Source organism: Triturus cristatus, chromosome 3_2 (genome assembly GCF_964204655.1).
Source record: "Triturus cristatus chromosome 3_2, aTriCri1.1, whole genome shotgun sequence".
Lineage (NCBI taxonomy): Eukaryota > Metazoa > Chordata > Amphibia > Caudata > Salamandridae > Triturus > Triturus cristatus.
Window position 1 is genome coordinate 587,265,798 of NC_140584.1, and position 22,215 is coordinate 587,288,012.

The 22,215-nt window shown below is 44.2% G+C and overlaps 1 protein-coding gene across 3 annotated transcripts in view; it reads right to left on the reverse strand.

The window, feature by feature from the left end:
- LOC146857774 (zinc finger and BTB domain-containing protein 8A-like) overlaps window positions 1-17,985 on the reverse strand; it is an 81,041-nt gene extending 63,056 nt beyond the window's left edge. For 2 of the 3 annotated variants that reach the window (XM_085648390.1, XM_085648392.1), the window contains exon 1: window positions 17,867-17,985. The gene's annotated coding sequence lies outside the window, so the exon portion shown is untranslated. Of the gene's footprint in view, window positions 1-16,901; window positions 16,936-17,866 lie in introns of those variants that run through there. The other variant, XM_085648391.1, reaches the window with a different exon arrangement.
- Between the last annotated feature and the right edge of the window lie 4,230 nt (window positions 17,986-22,215).

Sequence of the window (22,215 nt, forward strand, 5' to 3'; positions counted from 1 at the left end):
AATACCCTGTATCCATTGCCTGTCCAATTCCTCTTGCAGCCGGCGCATCCACAGACAGCAGAATGGAACTAGAGTTATGCACGATTACATCATTCCTAGTAGCAACTTGTTGAGGGGAACGGAAAGAGACTTTTTTCTTTGCACCCATTTTGCTAAAATTATCAATTTTAGTTGTGTTTCTGGAGTGGGGAACACTTTGTTGAGTGCAGTATCGAGTGTGGCCCCTTGGAATGTTATTTTCTGTGATGGATGAAGAACTGACTGCTTCTGATTCAGTGTGAGGCCCAGTTCGTTGAGCAGGTCACTGCAAGCAGTTGTTGACGTCTGTGCAGCCTGACGGGAATGTGTCTGGACCAATCAGTTGTCAGGATAAGGGAACACTGGTGTTTGCGCTGTCTTAGAAAGGCTGCTACAGGTACCAAGCACTTTGTGAATATGCGAGGAGGCAAAAGGGGGTGGGTGCAAAGGGTGCACCTTGAACTGGTAATGGCTGCCCGCTTCTGTGAATCTCAAAAATTGTCCTGTGTTTTGGGTGGATGGGTACATGAAAATATGCATCGTGGTGACTGAGGGTTGACATATAGTCTAGTCTCCCTGATTCAGGATTCAGAATCGGTCGCCATTCCTTTGACTTCTTGCAGGTGTAGAAAAAAACGGGAATAGAAACCTTTTCCTTTCGCTGTTGTAGGGACTCTCTCTATCTCTTTTTTTTTAGCATGGTTTTTACCGCCAACTTGAACAGTGGCAGATGGTTTTTGAATGGAGGTTTGAGGTGGTGTTTGGATGAATCTTAATGTATGGCCAAATTGAAGCAGGTCTAAGACCCATTGGTAGGTTGTAGTTGAAGACAATCCATTGCCGCATTGTATTTTAATGAATTGTTGATTTGTATTATTATTGTATATGTATCTTTTTTTTGTGGTTATTATACTAAAATTATGTGGTGTATTATTTTAATAATTTAGGAAATGACCAGAAAATATTAGATTTTTAATACTTGTTGTATTGGAAATTTCTTCTTTTTTTAATTTTTGAATGTTGATGGCCTATTGTTTTTTACAAAAAAGATTAGTTTTTTCTTTATAATAAAGAAAAAAAGGTTTTTTAACTATTAGGTGGTACACTGTGATTTATTAGATAAACTGTGTTTTCTGTTTCTGAAAAATACATTTATTGTGATACCGATCCCTACTTGATTGCCTAGGAATTTATTACTGACTATGTAGTTTTTTGCCAGCGCTGAAGGTGATTGGATATTTAACCGCCGAGCCGGGATTGAAAAAGCAGGAGAGTAGCCGGTGCCTGTAACTGGTCACTGGCGGCGGCCGATATCCTTTCCTTGGCGTCCCAATTTGCCCCTTGGCAGGGGGCTGCTATAGGCTGCTTGTGGCGGTTGCCTCTGTTGACACTGGGGACGAAACTGCTGAGAGGCTGATAATTATGAGGGATAGTGATACTGCTGGTAGCCTCCTCTATAGGAGGGTAGTTCTCTTCCACGAGCGCCTCGAAAGGGCATCTTCCTGTATTATAAGATCCCCAATGACTTATGTGTGTCAGTGTCTGTTTTTAAGGCATGGAGGGCATCATTGACATGTTTGCCAAAAAGGGCTTTGCCATTGTAAGGAAGATCTAAGATTGTATACTGAAGTTAGAGCCTAAAGGAGGTGGCTTTGAGCCAACCCTGTTTCCTTAACACTGCCACTTCCGCCAATTGTTATAATTTCTGACAAAGTACTCTCACCCTCCTGTAAGACTTTCTAGGGCTCAGCTTTTATGACCTCCGTGAGCTTGTTTAAGTATGGAGCTATATCTGACCACATTTGGTGATCGTATCCCCCTAGAACTGTCAAAGAGTTTGCAGCCCTTACTATAAGTGCTGACATGGAAGAAAATGCTTTCCAATATTATCAAGGCACCTACCCTCTTTGTTTGGAGAGACTGAGATCGGTGCTGAAGGGCGTTTTTAGGCCGACAGTGGGCCGCCTGTGTAATCACGGATTCTGATTTAGGATGCCCAGTGAGAAATGTAGGAGACTCTTTCAGGCCCTTTATTTCGAATCTTGGCATGGTAATACCGCAGCAACTGTGGCTGGATTTTTCATAGCATTTATGCCCTCATCCCAGATGTAATCGACAATGGGCATATCCCAATGGTTTTTCAAAAGGGCTCTTTAAAATCATATAGAAAATAGTCTGACTGCTTTGTAGGCATAAGAAGCTTGAATATTATTGATTTATAGAAGGTTATGGAACTCCCCTATGTCCCGGAGAGAAGAATCCACCGGAAGTGGTGTTGTGTTGATGGCATTGGTAAAAGATGATTATCCCATTCAGTCTGAGTGTCGCAGAGCTCATCCTCTTCCCTGTCATCATCAGAAGACGTGGGATTGTGTAGGAGAGCTGTTTGTGGAGTGTGTCATGCCTATGAATGATATTGCTGGTGGAATAGTTCAGGAGGAGCCTAGTACCCCTGAAAATAATAATCACCCTTGTCGTTGTCATCCTCTTGAAATTTGACAACCAGCTCTGATGGGCTGTGCGCAAAGCCAGAGGGGCCATCGTCATAAGAGTCATCTTCGTCTAACAAGTGGGGAGGCAGCAATGGTGACACTTTACATGGTAAAGTGTGCGCAGGTTTAAGATGTTTAGGTTTTTCCTGTTTTTGAAGAGATTTTTCTCTTGTTGACATGGTCATCAACAAGGATGTTGTCGTAGATGATTTGAGAGACGATGATGCTGAGGCTGATTTTGCCATCAACAGGGGAGCCGTCGTCAACGGGACAGTTGTCGTTGATGGGAGTGCTGTCGTCGACGTTGCCATAGACGAGGCTGGAATTATTTTAAGCGTCAACAGTCTATGGATATGATTTGTTGATCATGAGGTCGTCAACGAGCAGGATGTAGTCGATGACATAGTGGAGATGGTAGTGGATGTCGTAGACGCTGCGGATGTCTTCTTCCTCGACGGCGCAGATGATGATTTTCTCATTGACTGTGACAAACTCGGCAATGAGCTGTCCGTCGACGGAACAGATGAAGCCTTTTTGAAGTGTGACAAACCGGAGGTGGAGGTGTAGAATGCTCAGATCTTGTTTTTTCCGGTCTTTTTGAGGAGAAAGATGGCTCCTATTATTTTTGTTTCCTTGAAGAGACCTAACCTTCATGTGGGGACTTGGATGGATTGCATTCTCTGTGAAACCCATGGGAAGTCTTTTTAGAGGATTTTTTAGGCAACTCTAGAGAGGAATGAGAATGGGAAGAATCTCTCTCTCTTTTTTTGCTACCTTTTTGAGGAAGATGAAGAATCCTCACTGTCATCATTTGACACAGGCTCCTTTGTTGTTTTAAGTTTCTGGAGCCATAACAACAGTCTCCTTTCAGCGTTTTTCGGGGTTTTTGAAGAGAAGGTACAAAATATTTTGCAATTCTTGGCCTTATAAGCTGGATAAAGGCATTATATGTAGTCTTGATGAGGGTCATCAGAATGAAGCCTCTTCTTACCACAAGTGCCAGGAGCTCAGAATAGACCCTTCTTTGCTGTTTCTGACATGTTGAAGTCAGATTTAGAGCAAGAACCCACAGATATACTGAAGTATGTATATATATCTGAAGAGATATAGCGTTGAAATTCTTTTTGAAAAAGTCTAGAACAGGTAGAACTGAGCAGAGCTCAGTGGGGAGTCCCATATACAACATGCAGCAGAAAACCTAAGGGACTGGGGCTTCTCACAGGTATTTTCTAGAAGGTGGGGTAACATCATTGGTTGAACCTTAGGTTTGGTCTTTATTTTGAATGACTATGATATGTTACTAAATCAAAGGGCCTAGGGCCTTTCTTGTCTATACCTATCATTGCATTGCTTTTCTAAGGTACAGTGGGTTCCTATTTCAATTTCAATGACGGGGAATGATTCTAGCATTTAAATCTATGAAGAATAAGTATTATGTTCATAAAATAAAAAAGAAAATTAAACATTAGCTAGACTAAAAAGAGGATTGTATGATATCACAAATACTCATTAAAAACAAGCTACACCCGCAGTGGGTATAGTCCCCCTTTGTGGAACCAGTATTAGCATTGGTTAATCTTTATAAATGAGTGACATGATCCATTCTACACATGTTATTTTTCTTCATTTTTTCTGAAAGACCTTAATGGTTTATAGTTGATAAATTCTTTGTCAAGAACACAATAATCTGCCACTGATAGGTTTAATGTCTTGAATATTGATTACATGTAATTTTATGCAAGTCTATGTTATAATCCCCAGCACTTCACGGGAGGGAATTTATAGTTTTCAGCAATGAAAACATAATATAACAATTATTTTATCAAGAAACTAAAATCACAAGAACTAATAAAAACCATATGGGACGGCAGGTTAAATTGAGCCTCATGCATTTATGGTGATGAATAGTCGTGGACTATTTCTTTCAATCATCTGATAGATTTAAAAAACTCAATTGGTGTGGGATTATTAAGTGGTCAGGTGGTGTGTAAACCAAGGAAAGAAAAGGCGGGGGAACTAACAATTAAGTGCTGCAAAAAAATGAAAAACACAACCATATTAACCATGAACAGGGCAAGAAGCATGCAAAAAGGTAGTAGGGGAACCTGGACTTGACAGGATAATCCAAATGTGATGAGTTTTACATATCAGTAAACAAGAATTGTACTCTGCAGAATATACAAGGCACAGAAATATAAATATACTTAGCCTGGAAACGATGCCCCAATCTGAATTTTATCTCCAGAACCGCAATTGTTCATGAACACTATGTTCAACTGTAGGCTGGTGCGAGAGAAGAGACTACGGAGTGGTTCTAAAATGGAGATGGAAATTGTTCACCTTTTTGAATGGTCAATAGAACTAATAAGATGCGATATCACTTAGTAGAATATGCCGACACTGGCGAGGGAAAGAGAGACAGTTCATGTTCTGTTTTTTTTTTTTTTTTTTTTTAAAACCTTTATTTTCAAAAGTCTGGACACCGCTATTCAGCCGACAACCCGGAGGTTCGGCAGCTTCGATAAAGAGGAACAGAGACGCGTCCACAGTACAGTGAAAGGAGGAGTGCAAAGGTTCCATTTTTAAGTAAACACAAAACACACAACAACCCCCAGCAAGGCAAGAACACTGAAAGCCCATGGTGAAAGCCCCCCAGGGGAGGCAGGACCCCAATCATCTACCAGTTACAGTACAATGAAAAGAGGAAGAAGGGGGACAGCAGAGGCCAAAGAAGTCCATTAACCATACTGAGCTGGAAAGAAGGTTAGGAGGAAAGCTGTTCCTCGAGGGGATCCAAATCAGGGGCAAGACATATTCCCCCCCTGTATTGATTCCACCGCCCCCAGATGGCGTGCCACTTCCGAGGGCGGCCTCTAGCGCAATATACCGTCTTCTCCCTTAGCATACTCCAGTCCATATTTTCTTTCCACGCGGTCAATGTGGGGGGCCCCGCGGAGCCCCACAATCGCGCGATATCTCTCTTGGCAACCATGTTACCCAGAGTCACCCATTGGGTCTGTGCCTCATCGTGGTCAGTGGGCCCCCAGACATTCAGGAGGCAACACCGCGCTTCCGGCTGCATAGCAATGCCCGTCACCTCCCCCATCACTGCATGGACTCTCCTCCAGAAGTCCGTAATGACACCACATTCCCAAATGATATGCAGGAAAGTACCCACCATACCACATCCCCTCCTGCATAGGCCGTCCTCCGAGAATCCCATGTGGACCAGCCTTGGCCCCGTCACATACACTCGATGCAGTATTTTAAGCTGCACCAGCCTCAGACGCGACGGGATCGCAACCTCCTTAGGAGAGGAAACAGCAGACTGCCAATCCTCGTCATCCAACTCGAGGCCATCCCTAGTCCACTGGTCCCTCAGCTCCAGAAGCATGTCCGCCCGGACGTTGATCAGTTTCTTATAGATGAGCGAGATCGTGCTCTCGGGCATATGGCCATCAAGGACCCGGTCCTCCAAAGGAGAGGACTCAGGCACCTTCTCACCCTCCATGAGGACTGATCGGAGGGCGTGACGCACCTGAATATAGCGGAAAAACTCGGATGGCCCCAGCTCATACTCCTTCTGCAACTCTTCAAAGGACTTCACCTTCCCCTTAATCAGCACATCTCCCACCCTGGAGATGCCGATCAAGTCCCATTTGTCAAAGCCTTTTGTGTGCCAAAGCCTACCCAGTCTCTCAGATTCAAACAGCGGGGTAGCGAGGGTGAGCCTATCCTTCCAGCCCAGCGAGTCAGTTGCCATCTTCCACACACGCACCGCCACACCAGTGGGCCCCGTGAGGGACGAGTCTAGGGACCGCGAGTACAACGCCCTGTAATAGTTACCACCACGCAGCAACCACCTGTCCATGGCATACCCAGGGCTGAGGGCAGGGCCATAAAACCCATGATTAATCGCACTCAGCTGGGTGGCCCAATAGTACCGTCGGATGTCTGGAAGCGCAATGCCCCCGTCGTACCATGGAAGCGTCAACTTTGCAATAGCTATTCGCGGCCGCCCATCCCACAGCAACGTTCGTTGGAGGCCTTCGACCTCCCGAAAGTAGTTGGCCGGTACCCAATCCAAAGTATTCTGCAGTGCGTAGAGGAACCGGGGAAGAGACATCATTTTGAACAGGGCCGCGCGCCCAACGAGGGAGAGCGGCAGCCTCCGACAGCCTTCCACATCCCGCCTCAGGCGCGCTAGGGGAGGGAGCAGGTTCTTCTCATATCGCACAGCAGAGTCCATGGAGATAAAGATCCCCAGATACACGAAGCCCTGCTGAGCGACCTGTATCGAACATGTTCGAGGGATCGGTGGAACCTCGCCACTAAGAACATACAAATACGATTTACTCCAGTTGATAACGAGACCCGAGTTCCTACCAAAAGATGTGAGTACGTCACAGACCACTATAAGTGATTTCTTGGGTGAGGCAAGATACAACAGGATGTCATCAGCATAGAGCGAAATACGGTCCTCGTGTTCAGGCGACCATCTAAGTCCCCGTATATCCGGGTGCCAACGTATCCACGCAGCCAGCGGCTCAAGGGCGAGGGCGAACAACAATGGCGACAGGGGACAACCTTGCCGAGTACCCCTCCCAAGCTGAAACGGAGTCGACGCCCGGCCATTTACCACCACACTTGCAAGAGGGCCCTCATACAGCAACCTCACCCAGCTCACAAAACCGTGGCCAAAGCCGAACTTGGTCAACACGGCCCACAAATATGCCCATTCCACCGTGTCAAAGGCCATCGTGGCGTCAAGAGACGCCACAATAGCTGGTTCACGCAGCGTGCCCGCCCTGGCAATTACACCATGAAGGCGCCGAAGATTTAACGCTGTGTTTCGGTGCGGGATGAATCCGGATTGATCCGGGTGGACCAAGTCACCGAGTACCCTAATCAATCGGGTCGCCAGGATTTTAGCCAGAATTTTCGGCTCTGCGTTAAGGAGCGAGATAGGCCTATATGAGGCGCACTTATCTCGGGGTTTGCCCTCTTTGTGTATAACCACAATCGTCGCCAGTCGCTGATCCAACGGGAGGGCCCCACTCCCCCGCGCCTCCACGAACATGGCGCGCAGGTGAGGGGCGACCCTATCCGGAAACAGCTTGTACAGGTCGACCGGCAAGCCGTTCGGTCCCGAGGCCTTGCCCGAGTTTAACGCGCGGATAGCCCCCGCCACCTCATCGACCGTTATGTCACCATCTAGATCGTCCCTATCTATATCGGAGAGACAGGGCAATGCGATATCACGCAGGAGGTCACGCGAGTCCTCGGGCGGCCTGTCCGACACTGAGGCATAAACCATACGGAAATAGTCCGAGAAACACTGTACAATCCTCTCAGGTTCCACAATCACCTCTCCCCCCTCTCCCGTCAACTCTGGCACTACTCTATTAACCCGTTCTTTTTTGTCCAGCCAAGCCAGGAGTTTCCCTGCCTTGTCACCAACATCATACAGACGGCCCTGCTGTTCCCTACTGAGGGTCTTAGCGGCATTCGTCACCAGGTCCTTATACTCGGTTTGCTTCAAGCACAGCTCATGCAGTGAGGCCTCTGTAACCTCCTCCTCCAGCGCTCCCTCCAAAGCTGCGATCTCCTCCTCAACCTGCAAAACCTCGCCATCTCTCCGCCGCTTGGCAGCCACTACAAGGGAGAGGGCTTCCCCTCGCAGCACGGTCTTAAATGCTACCCACAGCGACACTGCCGAGTCCACGGATCCCTGATTGTCCTTGAAAAAATTATCTACTTTCTTTACCAGCGCGCTGCGCATCTTGGGGTCTCGGAAATACCACGGGTTGATAGGGGCCACCCTTCCTCCTCCCTCCCGACCTAGATCCAGCCGGACCCACACTGGCAAATGGTCAGATATACCACGCGCCATGTGCCTGGCCTCGGACACCAATGAGGCATGCGCAGCCAGAGTGAGTAGGTAATCAATCCTGGAAAGGCTACCATGCGCCCCGGAGTGGAAAGTGTATTGGCTCTGTGTGGGGTGCCGGAGCCTCCAGCAGTCTATCAGGCCAAGCGTGTCTAGAAAGTCTGGAAGCCACTTCTGAGCCCCCCCTGTGTCTCTGGGCGGGTATCTATCAAGCAGACCGGAGCCAACAGCGTTGAAATCACCTCCCACCACAAGCATACCCCCCGGGAGATCCAGCAAGGCCCTACCCAGATCTGTGAACGTGGAGGCCTGCAGGGCCGGCGGGACATAAACCGAAACTAAAACCAAAGTTCTTCCTTCCCACCGCCCCGCCACCGCCACAAACCTCCCCCTATCATCAACAATGGTGGAGTCCACCTCAAATGGTAGCGAGGCTCTGACTAGGATGCCCACACCCCTGGACCCAGAGGAGAATCCCGAATGTGCTATGAATTTATAACCCTTCCTATTCAGAGCATAGCACGTATTACCTATAAGATGCGTCTCCTGCAGCAGGGCAACATCCGGCAATGACCGTTTCAAGAATTGCAAAACAATCCCACGCTTAATGCGATCCCCCAAACCATTAAAATTCCAGCTTATAACACTTAAACCCCTACCCCCCATCCTCAAACGTAAAGAGGCCCACCCCACACCCGAAAAGCCACCATGGAACAGTCCTGGAAATAATCACTATGCCTTGCAGAAACAAACCCCCCAGCAACAAACCCAAAATCCCGGAAACCCCCCCCACCCTGCACCCCTGCTGCAGCTTACAAAGCCCCCCCAACTTGCAGTGTGCCTGTCGCCCTACCAAACCCAAAATCTACAAAAAGTACCCTAAGGGAGGAAAGAGCTCCCCTCGTCCTCCCACAACCTCCGTATTCACTGCAAGTCATTGTCTAGAGTCAGTCCGAGTCAGTCCGGGTCCGAAGACATCAACCTTGTTCATCCCGGCCACTGTCCCCGTCTACAGCAGTGTCCTCTTCCGGGCGTCGTCGAGGCAGAGCGTCCAGCCATTCATCCGCCATGGCAGGCGACTCAAAGAAGAATGTTCGATCTCCATACACAACACGTAGTCTGGCAGGGAAGAGCATGGCGTATTTCAGTTCCCTCTCCCGAAGCCTCCTCTTCACCCCCAGGAAGCCCTGCCGCTGCCTCTGCACCTGCTGGGTGAAGTCAGGATAGAAATTCACCGACGCGTTCTGGAAGGGGACCGGGCCCGTTACCCTCGAGGCCTGCAGGATAGTGCCCCGGTCTCGAAAATGAAAGAGCCGGGCGACAATCGGCCTCGGCGGGGCTCCCACCTTGGGCCGCCCACCCGGCACTCTATGGGCCCTCTCAACTGCGAAGAACTTCCCTAGACCCTTAGGCTGCAGATGGTTGAGCACCAAGTCCTCCACGAGCAGGTCCACGGAAGTCTCATCCGAGGACTCCGGGACCCCGATAACGCGCACGTTGTTGCGCCTGGCCCGGCTCTCGAAGTCCTCCAGCCGACGGGCGGCGAGATCACTCTCGGTCCGCAACTTACGGACCTCGGTCTGCAGGTCCGAGACATCATCGGCGAGGCCCGTGGTCTTGATGTCCAGGGATTTGACCCGTTCATTTGTTTTGCCCAAATCCGCGCGGATCAGAGTAACATCCACCAAAATGGTATCCACCTTATGCGCCAGGGCATCAAACTGTCTCCCAATCGAAGTCTGCAGCCCGTCGAGCGCGCCCATGACATCCTGCAGTGAGAGCTCCGGGGCCAAGGGTGAGGCAGTCTTCTGTGTGTCCGTGGACTGGCTCAGTGCACCCGGTGACCCCCTCTGCTGGGCATAGCGGTCCATATTATTGGCTTGAGTATAGGCTCCCCGCCTGGTGGCCTTAGGCTTCGGCCGGTCCACCTCTGCTTTGCTCGACATGGCGGCCTCAAGCAAGTCGGTTCAAACAGGACTGCCCTCTCTCAGCGAGAGAGATCAGGAGTGCTCCGTCTTGCGATGGGTCGCCAGTGTGGCATGCAGAGCGTCCAAACGAAAATGAAGCAGCCGTGAGCACTCCCTGGGCTGGGCAGACAAAGGGCGAGAAAGCGAAAGTGAAAGGATAGGGACCTCCGTCCGGCAGTTCACACCTCGCCTATCCGCTGTTGTTCAATTAGAGGTCAGGCATCCTGCCAACTCGAGCCCCTGGCATCCCTCGGAGATAGGCCTCAATCTTCCGCCATGCATAACTCCGGTTCCCGGTGAGCGATTCGACCTCGGGTGGCATCAATCGCCTCCCTGACAAGTCATCTACACGTTGCCATGCATACAAACAGGATTTTAGACAGGATAGACGACGGAGGGCACGAGGGTCTCGGGAGCTCAAAGCTCACGCGGCCATCTTGGTCAAGCGCTAGACTCCTCCCTCCATGTTCTGTTTTTAGTGAGGTGATGTGAAACACATTTAAAGAGGGAAGGGGACAACATTGGCCACAATGAAAATAAAAATAGAGATTAAAGGCTGGAGTACTTAAATATATGTGTGATATGGAGACTCATCAGCGAAATGGTTGATCTTTATAGCGTTCAGATGAGGAGAATAAAGTGAATTTGTCACAAAGAAAAACAATGAAATTCATAATAAGCATATCACAGGCTCTGGGGTCAGATGCTAAATGGTATATTTTAGAATAACAGTAACAAGACTATTAGAGAAATGCAGGGTGGAAGTCAATTTCTAATCTGATAAAACTGAGTTGAAATAAAAAAAAGAATGAGAAAAAGGAAATTTAAAAAAAGGAGTATGATTGAGTAGTATGCGCAACTGGTAATGCTTGAAATGCAGCTGAACCAGTGTACTAGAGAAAAGAACTATGGCAGATGAATGTGTGTAAAAAATTACTTGAGTAATGAGAAGACAATATGCTTAAATTGTTAAAAACATCAAAAACAACTGAAAGAAATCCTGCATTACTTGCTTTTATATAAAGTATGACATTACATTTCTGCCATTAAGCCCGTTATTACAGACTGCATCAAAATGTGTTATCCACTTGTTTTCCCTCTGTAATAAGGTTTTTGCAGACATCAATGTCAGGCAGAGGTTGAATTAATTTGACAAATAGAAATGCCTTACGTTATGTTTGTTTTCTGAAAAATGTGTGGCTGCAATTTGTTCGATGTTTTGTTACAGAATTTTGATCTTCTGAGAAGAGTTTTATTTTTCTTTCTGTCATTCCTACATATAGTAGTCCACATGAGCATTTCAAAGAACATATGCAGTTGCGGGGATCAAACGTTGCACAGGATCAGAGTTGGGTGTGTTTGCCACTATGTGGAGGAAGTACGGAACCACCTATTATTCCTTGCTAGAATAAAGTCAGCTTAAACAGAGGGAAGTACCTTCTGGTGGCCGATTATCTTTCTGACCAGTTGTCCTGTCTTTTGTGATTACCTCTTAAATGTTGCTAGATCTTTGATAAGCAAACCAAAGAATGTTTGAGAATAAACCCTTAAAAGATCTTTCTATCAGTAGGATTTCCCTTCTTTTGTTGATAGTTCTTATGATCACTGGACTGAGTGGAAAACTTAGAAACAAAAGTGAACCTTTCTTTGTCCTTCTTTTCAGGCTTTCTAGTGCCTTGTGATGGTGTTTTGCTTATTCTGTCTTTGGCCTATTTATTTATGGCTAGCCTCAAGCATGGAATCAATTGCACAAATCTATTTAACCTTTTTCATATTGGTTGGTTTCAGATGTAATTCTTTTTAATCCTGCGAGCTGAGAGTACACTAAATGTCTTTTTAAAGTTTCTCTATGAAAGCTTATAAAGTGCAATATGAAATACAAAGAAAAAACGAAAAAGTAGTGCAAAGAAAGAGCCTTTTAAATTATAAAAAGATGAGAAATTCTCCAAGCAGAAGGATATTTTATGGGTTTATTCTCAAACACACGTCAGTTTGCCTATCAAAGATCCAACAACATAATCACAAAAGACAAGTCAATTGGTCAGAAAGATCAAAATATGCTTTTCATTTTAAGTTGTGTTCACTGTAACAATGTAAAAAGAGGTGGATATATTATAAAGCCATACAGTGGCAACAAATATCCTATGCAAAGCGTTGACACCAGAAACTGCATAGATTCTTTAAAATGTCCATGTATACTACTATATGTAACAATGACAGAAAATTCAAACTTGATCCACAGAACATAAAGCAACATCTGGGACAAAAGTATTAAATCAAGTGTGGTCACACATTTTTCAGAAAACAAATACAGCGTAAGTTAACTAAAGTTTTAAGTTCTCAAAGTAATTAAACCAATGCCTGACATAGACATCCAAAACCCCCATTTATAAAGGGAAATCAAGAGGATAAGAAATTTGGATACCATCAATCCACATGGACTTAATGACAGAATTAAACGGCTACGCTCATTATAAAAGCAAGTAGTGAATGATTTCAGTTGTTCTAAATGTTCTTACAGGGATGTGGGATTCCTATAGCCCGATGCCCAGGACATATTTTTTGGGGTCAAGGGCAACAAGTTTTCATGTGTATTTTGTCACTGGGACAAGTAGGCCCAACCCCCTGCAGCACAAACCCTTTGGCTGCCAGTTTGCAGTACCATATTATGGATCAGGGAAGGGCACTGTCAGTAGTTAATGTAATATTTTTGCCCATATGTTATTGCTGTTCAAACTTGTATTTATGGTTCATTAATTGAAAGCCTTTATTATTAGGGTGAGCACTCTAAGTAAATGTTGTAAGCTCCGACTACACGACTGTCAGTGGTTCGAGTATAGAAATGTGTAAACACGTTTTCAAAGTTTAGCAATATGAGACTATGTATAATGGTTCCAGAGTGCACTATGATTTTATGCAAATATTTGCAGAAGCTTGAAAGCAAAATTGAAGATTCTTTGCTTTCAAAATAAAATATTCATTAAAAAAATGAAAGCAGGAAAAAAAACATTTTGCCAAACTACTGTAAAATTTCAGGTACCATTTCTTTGCAGCATCATTTAGTAACATGTGTTGATGCATGCTTGTATTTCCCAAAAATATTAATAATGGAAAATCTGTGTAACCAGTTTCAATAAGATTATGAGAAACAAAAATAAACAAGCATTGGCAAACCCAGTAGGTCTGAAATTGGTGGTCAGCTTCTTAGTTTTGTCAATGTGCGACTTGTTTTAGCATGGTTTTTGTAAAACCTTATTGGTGTGGGAGCTGGCACGCCCACACCATTATGATAGACATTGGCAAAAGCAAAAATTGTTTTTTGGTGTCAAAAAGCACACACTGCCACAGTAGGTACTGGCACTGAACAAAACTACTTAGTGTGCCGATATGCTCCTTGTGAAAGAGCATAATGCTGTCACTCACAGTGAAGCCAGCCGATACAGAGAGAGAGAGAGACAGAATTTTAATAAACACAAAAGGTCATGGTCAACGCCAGACCAAATTAGGGGCCCAATTATTAAAGAAAGTTTCAGAGGTGCACCCATGGTATATGTCCGTGCATTAAGTGCAGCTATACAGCTTTCATGAATTCACAAGAATTTACAGAAGTAGGACAAGAAATAGTACACCTAGAAAATATATGTGATCTGCATTTTAGCATGAGCAAATGTGCATGTGTAGAGTTGCTCATGCGAAAATCTGAGTGTTTGCAAATTCACTTTCCCTCCAACCACTTTTTTTCCCAACTCTAGAAGAAGGTTTACGTCTGCCATTGTCAGGGTCAATTTCCAACATTTCTCAGTGGGAAAAGATTAGAGAAGAGTTGTTGAAAACCCCTAAAACATGCAAGTTCATAGGTTTGCTCAGACTCAAAAGGGCATTCTAACACAGGAACTATTGCTTACCAATGCCTTCAGCTGCCAGAATGTAGATCTGCGGAAACGTGGCAACATAAGGGGATTGCAAGTATTCAAACACTACTATGGTATGAGCCCTGGCATAATCAGAGAGGCTTTATTAGAGCTCTTATATAATGAGATTGCTGCCATAATTTTTAGTTGCATTGCATGGCACCAAAGGAGCAAGTGGATTTTGTTACAGGACAAGTAGATTTATGAAGCAACCTACCTCATGGACAAGTAGATATTTTATTAAATTCCACACCCCTGTTCTTAACAATGTAAGTATATTGCGTTCCCATTACTCAGGTAATTTTTCCCACATATTCAATCACCTGCCATGACTATTTTTATATAACACTTATTCCAGCTTCATTCTGAGCATTACCAGTCGCAAATACTGTTCAGTAATACTCATCCTTAATTATTTTTCCTGATTATTTTGGTTTCAACTAATGTCTAACAGATTAGTAGTTGGCTTACCCCTTTTCATTTTGTTTACAGTCGAAATACCATCATTCTAAACACATACCATTCAGCATCTGATTCCAGAGCATATGAATTCCACTATTTCTATTCCTGAAATTATTCACTTTATTCTGCTTGTCTACATACTATGAAGATCAATAATTTCACCCAAATGCTCTCTGTATCCCACTTTCATTGAGGTAACCCAGCCTGCAAGTCTCTATTTGTACTTTCAATATGGTAGATGTTCTCTTCTGCAGTGCTTCACGTCACCTCAGTAACAAAAGAATTTGAAGAATCACGGTTTCCCTCTCCAATCTTTGCATATATTGAAAACTGTGCTGCTCGCCCACTCATTCTTTTATACCTTTGAAATAGGTGCTTTCATATTCTTCCAGTGTCTCTTTCTGATACCTAAATCTCACTGGTTTATTGCACCACTCAAATAACACAGGCAATTTCCATCCATGTCATTTAACGCATGTCATGTTACCCTCAGTCGCGTGACTGCAGACCTAGAAATAGGATCGATCCATAGCCTCTTTGCTCATGCCAAACCACAGTCGAGCAGATCATTCATGCGCAAGGTAAGATCCAGATCATGGGGTTAGAGGGACTCCTTGCTTCCACTCTCAGTCTATTTAGAATTCTCCTCTTTCTTCTGGATTCTGCAGATGGTGATTCCTATTTACTGATACGTAAACCACAGCACTTTGGATTCTTACATCATGCACCTCTGCTACCTTCTTCTCCATTCACAGTTAATATGGTAGTTTTTTTTGCACTTCTGCTACCCTTAATTATTCGCTTTCACTGTCCTTTCTTTCCTCTTGGTTTAAACACTTCTGTAGACCACACAGGACACTGTCACCTATATAATTTGAGGTTTGTTACACAGTGGACTTGTCAAAGAGGTACTCCGCGATTGTGCATCACCAAAAGTGCATGAGGCATGATATAACCCACAAGCCACATGTTTTTATCAGTCAATTTTTGTGATTTTCCCTCCTTGATAAAATAATTGATAAATTATGCTTTGCTTGCAGAATGCATTAATTAAATTCATCTTGGTGAAGTGCCTCTGTAAATTATGAAATACATTGAGGATGTATTACAATAGAGGCATGCATAAAATGACATGTTATACAAATTCAAGACATTAGGCTTATCAGACACAGATTATTGGAATCTTGACGAATTGATCAACTATTTACTATTGATGCCGTTCATCAACAATACCAATAAAACAAAGAAATAATGATGTGTGTAGAATAGATTCAGCCACTAATTTATGTAGGCAGTCTCGGCTGGTGTCGGGGCAAGGGCAGGTGGAGGGGTGGGGGGGGGGGGACACAAAATCAACAACACCAAAAACACCACAAAAAAAGAAGAACTTACTGAATGCCCATCGCATTACAGTTTTTCTGTCTCCACTGCAGCACACGCTCCCAGGCTCCCCTGCGGCCAATCCTAATGCTGATCTCATGCTGCTGGCAGCATGAGATCAGCGTCAGGATTGGCCTGAGTGCCGTAGATTCGTGCTCCCAGACAGACTGGGAGGCTGTGCCTGCTGTCTTCAACCCCGCAACGCAGCTCGAGTTAGAGACAGGTCAGCGTTCATGTCGGTTTGGCCATACTGAGATGGCTGGCCAAACCCATATGTGCACTGATAGCAGTGCACCTACCACTCCTCATCCTTGATGATCATGGATTAGCCCCCCTTTCCCCCCAAGACTCGGCCAGGAAAGAAAAAATTATAATAAACCTGTTTTATTGTTTTTATTTCAAGTTTTGCAGCTGCTGGCAGGGGGATGACGCTTTTCCACCATAGCAGGGGAGCCGCCACTATATGTAGGTTACCCAGTGCGGATTTTACTGATACTGATTGTGCATAGAGAGAGAGACTATACGCATTCCGGGGATAGCTTGTTTTTGATGGATTCACTTGTGTTTTTGGACAGAGGACACACCCAGATAGCACACCTATGACAAATTAAGCATATTACACAGGATTAATTTGAATATTTAAGACAACAGGGGTCCAAGTATTAAACCTTTTCTATTCCACAAATTGACATTAACTCATAAATTGCTAAATTGCAGGATAATCTAAAAATTATGTTATTTTTAGCCACCAATCGTCCAGAATGGACATTAATGTACTCACACAATCTTAACATCCTGTCACATACACCAGTAGACCCTCGGTGATGACATCGGAGATTATGGGAAGGAAAATGTGTATTTCTGGAAAAAAATTAAATTGAGGTCATACAGCAAAAAACGCAACCTCGATGTTCGCAGACTAAAGCGGTGGCTTTGTATTGGGTATTTGGAATTAAAAGAAAAGGGGAGAGGGGACAGCTTAAGGTGGTGCTCCGTGCACTCTGCAAACAAAATATGGCCTTCCACTAACTGCCCAAGAGCAGCCCCTGATCCAAGAATGCCGTCCACTGTATTATGTCAGAAAAAGCACAAACAATTAAACAAGGGGAAGAACCATTAAAACTACTGGTTCGCACCTGAAATAAACTAGGTCCATCTTTGAGGTGTCATCCACTCTACCAAGTTAAAACAACTAAAATAACTGTTTTAGTATGCCTTTTTAGTAAACACCTCTCCCTGAACATGACGAATTCCACACTGAAGGCCCCGGTGCCCACCCACCACAAAAGATTGTATAAAATACCAACATCTCAAATCTTTTACCCTATGATGTTTTGACTGTCCGTTATCCCACTCGTGTAATCTGCTATTTGTGGAACTCAAGTGACTAAGCCCACTTCTTGAGGATCATAAAACTCTAAAGGTTCTCCTCATTGTGTACCATCAAGTTGCATTGAGGAAACGTGTCCAGCACAATACAAAACGCATTAAAAATATAAAATAATCATACTAAAGAAGGTCGGGTTCGTAAAAAGAACGTAGTAAAATAGTAGCCTTGCCATAAAATAGCTTCAATCTTTCCAAGGCAAGCTCTAGTAAATATGCCGATTGATCGCGAAGGTGGTAGTGTTTTTTTAAACTGCGAAGACAAGACATTTGCTCATTTCCAAGTATTTTTCTAAAATTTACTATTGCCAGGTCCTGACGTTTGGTTGTAAATAAGATGACAACCTGTCAGCTACTTACACAGACAGTCCGTAAATTCAGCCCAGTGCCCGTTGTCCTTTGTTGATGTTTTAACGGATGTAATTTGTCTGTAATTTTGGCACTTCCGGGTCGTATACCAACCAATCCCACTGCTGAACATTTCGGGGACTCGCATGAGCGAAAATGTGTAAGGGTACCTAGTATTGGAGACTTGGCGCCATTTGAGACGATCCTAATAAACTGCACAGAATGCCGCACTTTTTATTGGTTGTGGGGTCTGCGCATGCCGTAGTCTGAGCCGTCCTCCGACTGACAGCGGGGACCGCAGTGCAGTTGCGTTGGTGTTTCTCTTAGTTTGGAATACGTCAGTTGTGTACCGGGCGGTGATACCTTCTTTCGGCTTTGGACCTGTTTTCTCCTTGACTCTAAATGAGATGGCCTACAGGGGAGCGTAACGTCTCGGAACAGGGCTTACCGCAGTAGGTCATAGTGACACGTTTGGACCCGTTCACGGTGGCCCCGTCGCCCACTTGGGCGATTGGCGTTGCGGAGTATTTGGTATCTCACAGATAATGTTTCCCCTGCACTTCGACTAGCTTAAAAGTATTGATGACGCCAGTACTCGCACATCCGAGTTGACTTTGGCAATGATTTCTTCTAGCTGTTCTCTACAGCACCACGCAAAAAAACAAGCATTGGCATAGCCAATAGGTCTCGCTTTTAGGACCTTATAAGTATTTAGTTATGCAGCACAATATTCAGGGTGCAACATCAACTGTTGCATAGCTAAACACTTAAAAGGTCCCAAAGGCGAGACCTATTGGCTATGTCAGTGCTTGTTCTGATTTGGCTTTGTGAAGCACACAGCAAAACTTGATGTCTGGGTGAGATTTTCTGGGACAGAATTTGGATGAGAGCTTGATTATAAGGAGATTTTTAGTATTCACACTTTTGTGGGTTAGAGGTATCCAAGTTATGGAGTATGGCAATGTGCTCTCACAGATTATGAAGACTTTTTAATTTTTAAAAATTAGACCGGTCGTGAGGTCGGTAGATGTGTGCAAAAATTGTATTAGTCAGGTTTTAGCAGGGATGCTTGCTGCAGTGTGTTGAACTAAAATGTTTTCCTGCGATCAGAGAGAACAAACACACTCAAATTGAAGCGGTTTAGTTGTAATAAAAATAGATGACAAGAATTCCAGCCAGTGAGTTGAGGTACATGGATTGGTGAGTGTGAAAACATTAGGCTGTTAAGTTTCCCTTCAAGAGTTCTATTTAGCATTTTAAGTTAAAATGTTCGGTTTGCAATTCGAGTACATCGATTCAATATTATCATTTCTCAATGGGTCTCCATTTTCACTGTGAAGTGTTTGAAATACTACCTCAGTTCCAGCATGATCCGATTCAAATGCATGTTTGGGCCACTTGATTTCCCTTCCAAAAGTTAGTGAAGATTGTCAAGACGGGAACATCCCATGACAGCAGAGATTTTCACTGGTGTACTATAGCTGAAAGTCTCTATAATGGCAACATTAAATCATGCTGCATCTATGGGCTAGAGTCTGTTAACAGCAGCAGCCGACTTCCAATGCCCTTGTTCAAATCAGTTACATAGCAATGTGCTACTGCTATGAGGCAGAAGACGCAATGTCTTGTGAACACTAATAAATGAAGAAGTCCCAGGCATCGGAGTTGGCAGTGATCAGCACAGAGATAAATGACCATACAATCAAACAACAGACAAAATGATGCGACGGAACAGATCAAACAGATGTTTCTTTCATAACATGAAGGATACCATAAATTACTCCTTCACAAACAATTACTTATATGTTGAAATAAATCATCCATTAATTATACCATTGTTCGGACACAGTTTCGCTCGATAAATCTCTTTTTATCCACATATCAAGACGATTTCAAATATTCATCTCATACAAAATTGAATAAGCAACAATCCATTATTCAAAAGAACAAAAAAACATACAACACAAAGGACATTTAGTCACTTCCTTATTCCCCTACAACAAATATATATATAATGGATGCAACCATTATTATCATAGGCATTCCATAGCATTAGAGTCGCCCCATGGGACAGTACTGGGGAGCGGGAAACGGTATTTGCCCCCAATCTAATTTATTGGTACTGTCTCTCTCTTGGTTTGAAAAAAGGGTTTAAATTCTTCCGGGGCTCTTAATACAAAACAATAGTCGACGCGTTTCAGCCCAACTCGCTTGGGGGCCTCATCAGGACTAGGGTCTATAAGGATATATCTCCTGGCGCAATATCAGAATCCGCAGAAAATCCTAAATTTTCTTTGAAGAGCAGCCAATAAACTACGGCGAGAACACAAATCAATTCAACAAGCAGCCACAGTCAGTACACTGTGTGCGAGGCCAATGTCTCCTTTCGTCGTATGCAGTCTATTACTATCTTGCATCCTATGTGGAAACTCGTAGTCCCTGGAAAAGGCGTGCTTTCTCTCTCTCGAATGCAGCTCTCCGTGCGGTTCCCGATTGGAATCAGAACAAGCACTGACAAAGTCAATAGGCCTGACATTACATGAATGCAGAACTAACGCAGATAGAAAATTAAAGATGTACAACATAATGAGCATGCACAGACACATGAATATATAGAAACAAACTACATCAACTAACGAGCAGACAAGGACACTGACACACAAATTAAGATGTACCCTTGGCAAGCAAACATCTAGAATCAATGAAGCATGTAATTCATGTATAAATACAAGGCTTGCAGATGGTAGTCGGTTAACTGGACTTTTTGTTTTTTAGAACAAAAGATTTCATTCTTAACTTGATACAGAGCCAAAAAATACACATCTTAAAAATTGTCCAGTTTTAGTGCTTATGCAAGGTGAAGTGGTTTTCATTTTAGAAAAACCCTCTAAAAGGCTTGTGCAAATGGCAGAGAGGCAGTGAAAGAGCACAAGTCACATTGCTTGCTGGATGCCTTGAGTGATGCTGATGACACAGGAGGTCGTGTAGGTTTTGGAAAACTCAACATGGCCGTCAGATACACACATTTCCATCTCCTAAACATGCATGTCTCATGGTCCTGTTGCAAAGATCTTGGAAAGCATGGAGTCAAGCACCAGCAGACATGAGATCTGTGATGGCAGTTCTGGATACAGGAGCAGTGGTGATCATGTGTAAAGTGGACCTTTAACATGGTTAAAGGTAAAGCGCCGGTGCCGCGATTGCTGCAAAAGTTAAGAAATAGAAAAAAACATCTATTTCTTTACTTTTGCTACAATCGTGGCACCCGCGCTTTACTTTTAACATGGTTAAAGTAAAGCGCGGGCTTTACTTTAACCATGTTAAAAGTAAAGCACGGTTGCCGCAATTGTAGCAAAAGTAAAGAAATAGATTATTTTTTTCGATGTCTTTACTTTTGCAGCAATCGCGGCACCGGCGCTTTACCTTTAACATGGTTAAAGGTAAAGCGCCGGTGCCGCGATTGCACAAAAGTAAAGAAATAGAAAAAAATCTATTTCTTTACTTTTGCTACAATCGCAGCACCCGCGCTTTACTTTTAACATGGTTAAAGTAAAGCGCGGGTGCTGCGATTGTAGCAAAAGTAAAGAAATAGATGTTTTTTTCTATTTCTTTACTTTGGCAGAAATCGCGGCACCGGCGCATTACCTTTAACCATGTTAAAGTAAAGCGCGGGTGCCGTGATTGATCACAACTGAGCAAAAGTAAACAAATAGCAAAAAAAGCCCAATTACATGAAAGCTGGCGGCTGCGCGCGTGCACGCGCGGCCGCAATGCCAGCAAAAGCGTCTGGCAGCACTTTTAAAAGCCCAGTTACTAAATGTCTCGCAGGCAGCGCTTGCGAGACCTAAAAATCAGGAGAGTGGGTTGGTGGATGACTACTGTTGGAATTGATAAAGCTTTACTCTTTGAACCTATAAATTGATGGTCAAGGTGTGGCGACAAAAAGGGGGTAGGATCACGAGGGGCGGAGTAATGATAAGCAGCCTGACAGTCAAATTACACGTTTATTTTTTTTTAATAACTCTGCCACAAAAGAATGTGTAACAGGGAGAACCTTGACACTACAAATAACTGACTAATATCCACCACTCAAATTACTTTCATATTTCACCATACTAATTCAACACTAATCCTTTATGGGTTTCTGGAGTAGCGTCTTACTGACCCCCCTACCCCCAAAAGGCGCTTCAACACCTCATCAGGGGTAACAAGCGCTATATAAATACAAACCTTTTTTTCCTCCGCTCTCCTTCCAAATAACTGACTAACATATCCACCACTTAAATTACATTCATATTTTACTATACTAATTCAACACTAATCCTTTATGGGCCCCGGAGTAGCGCGCTACTCGCTGAAAA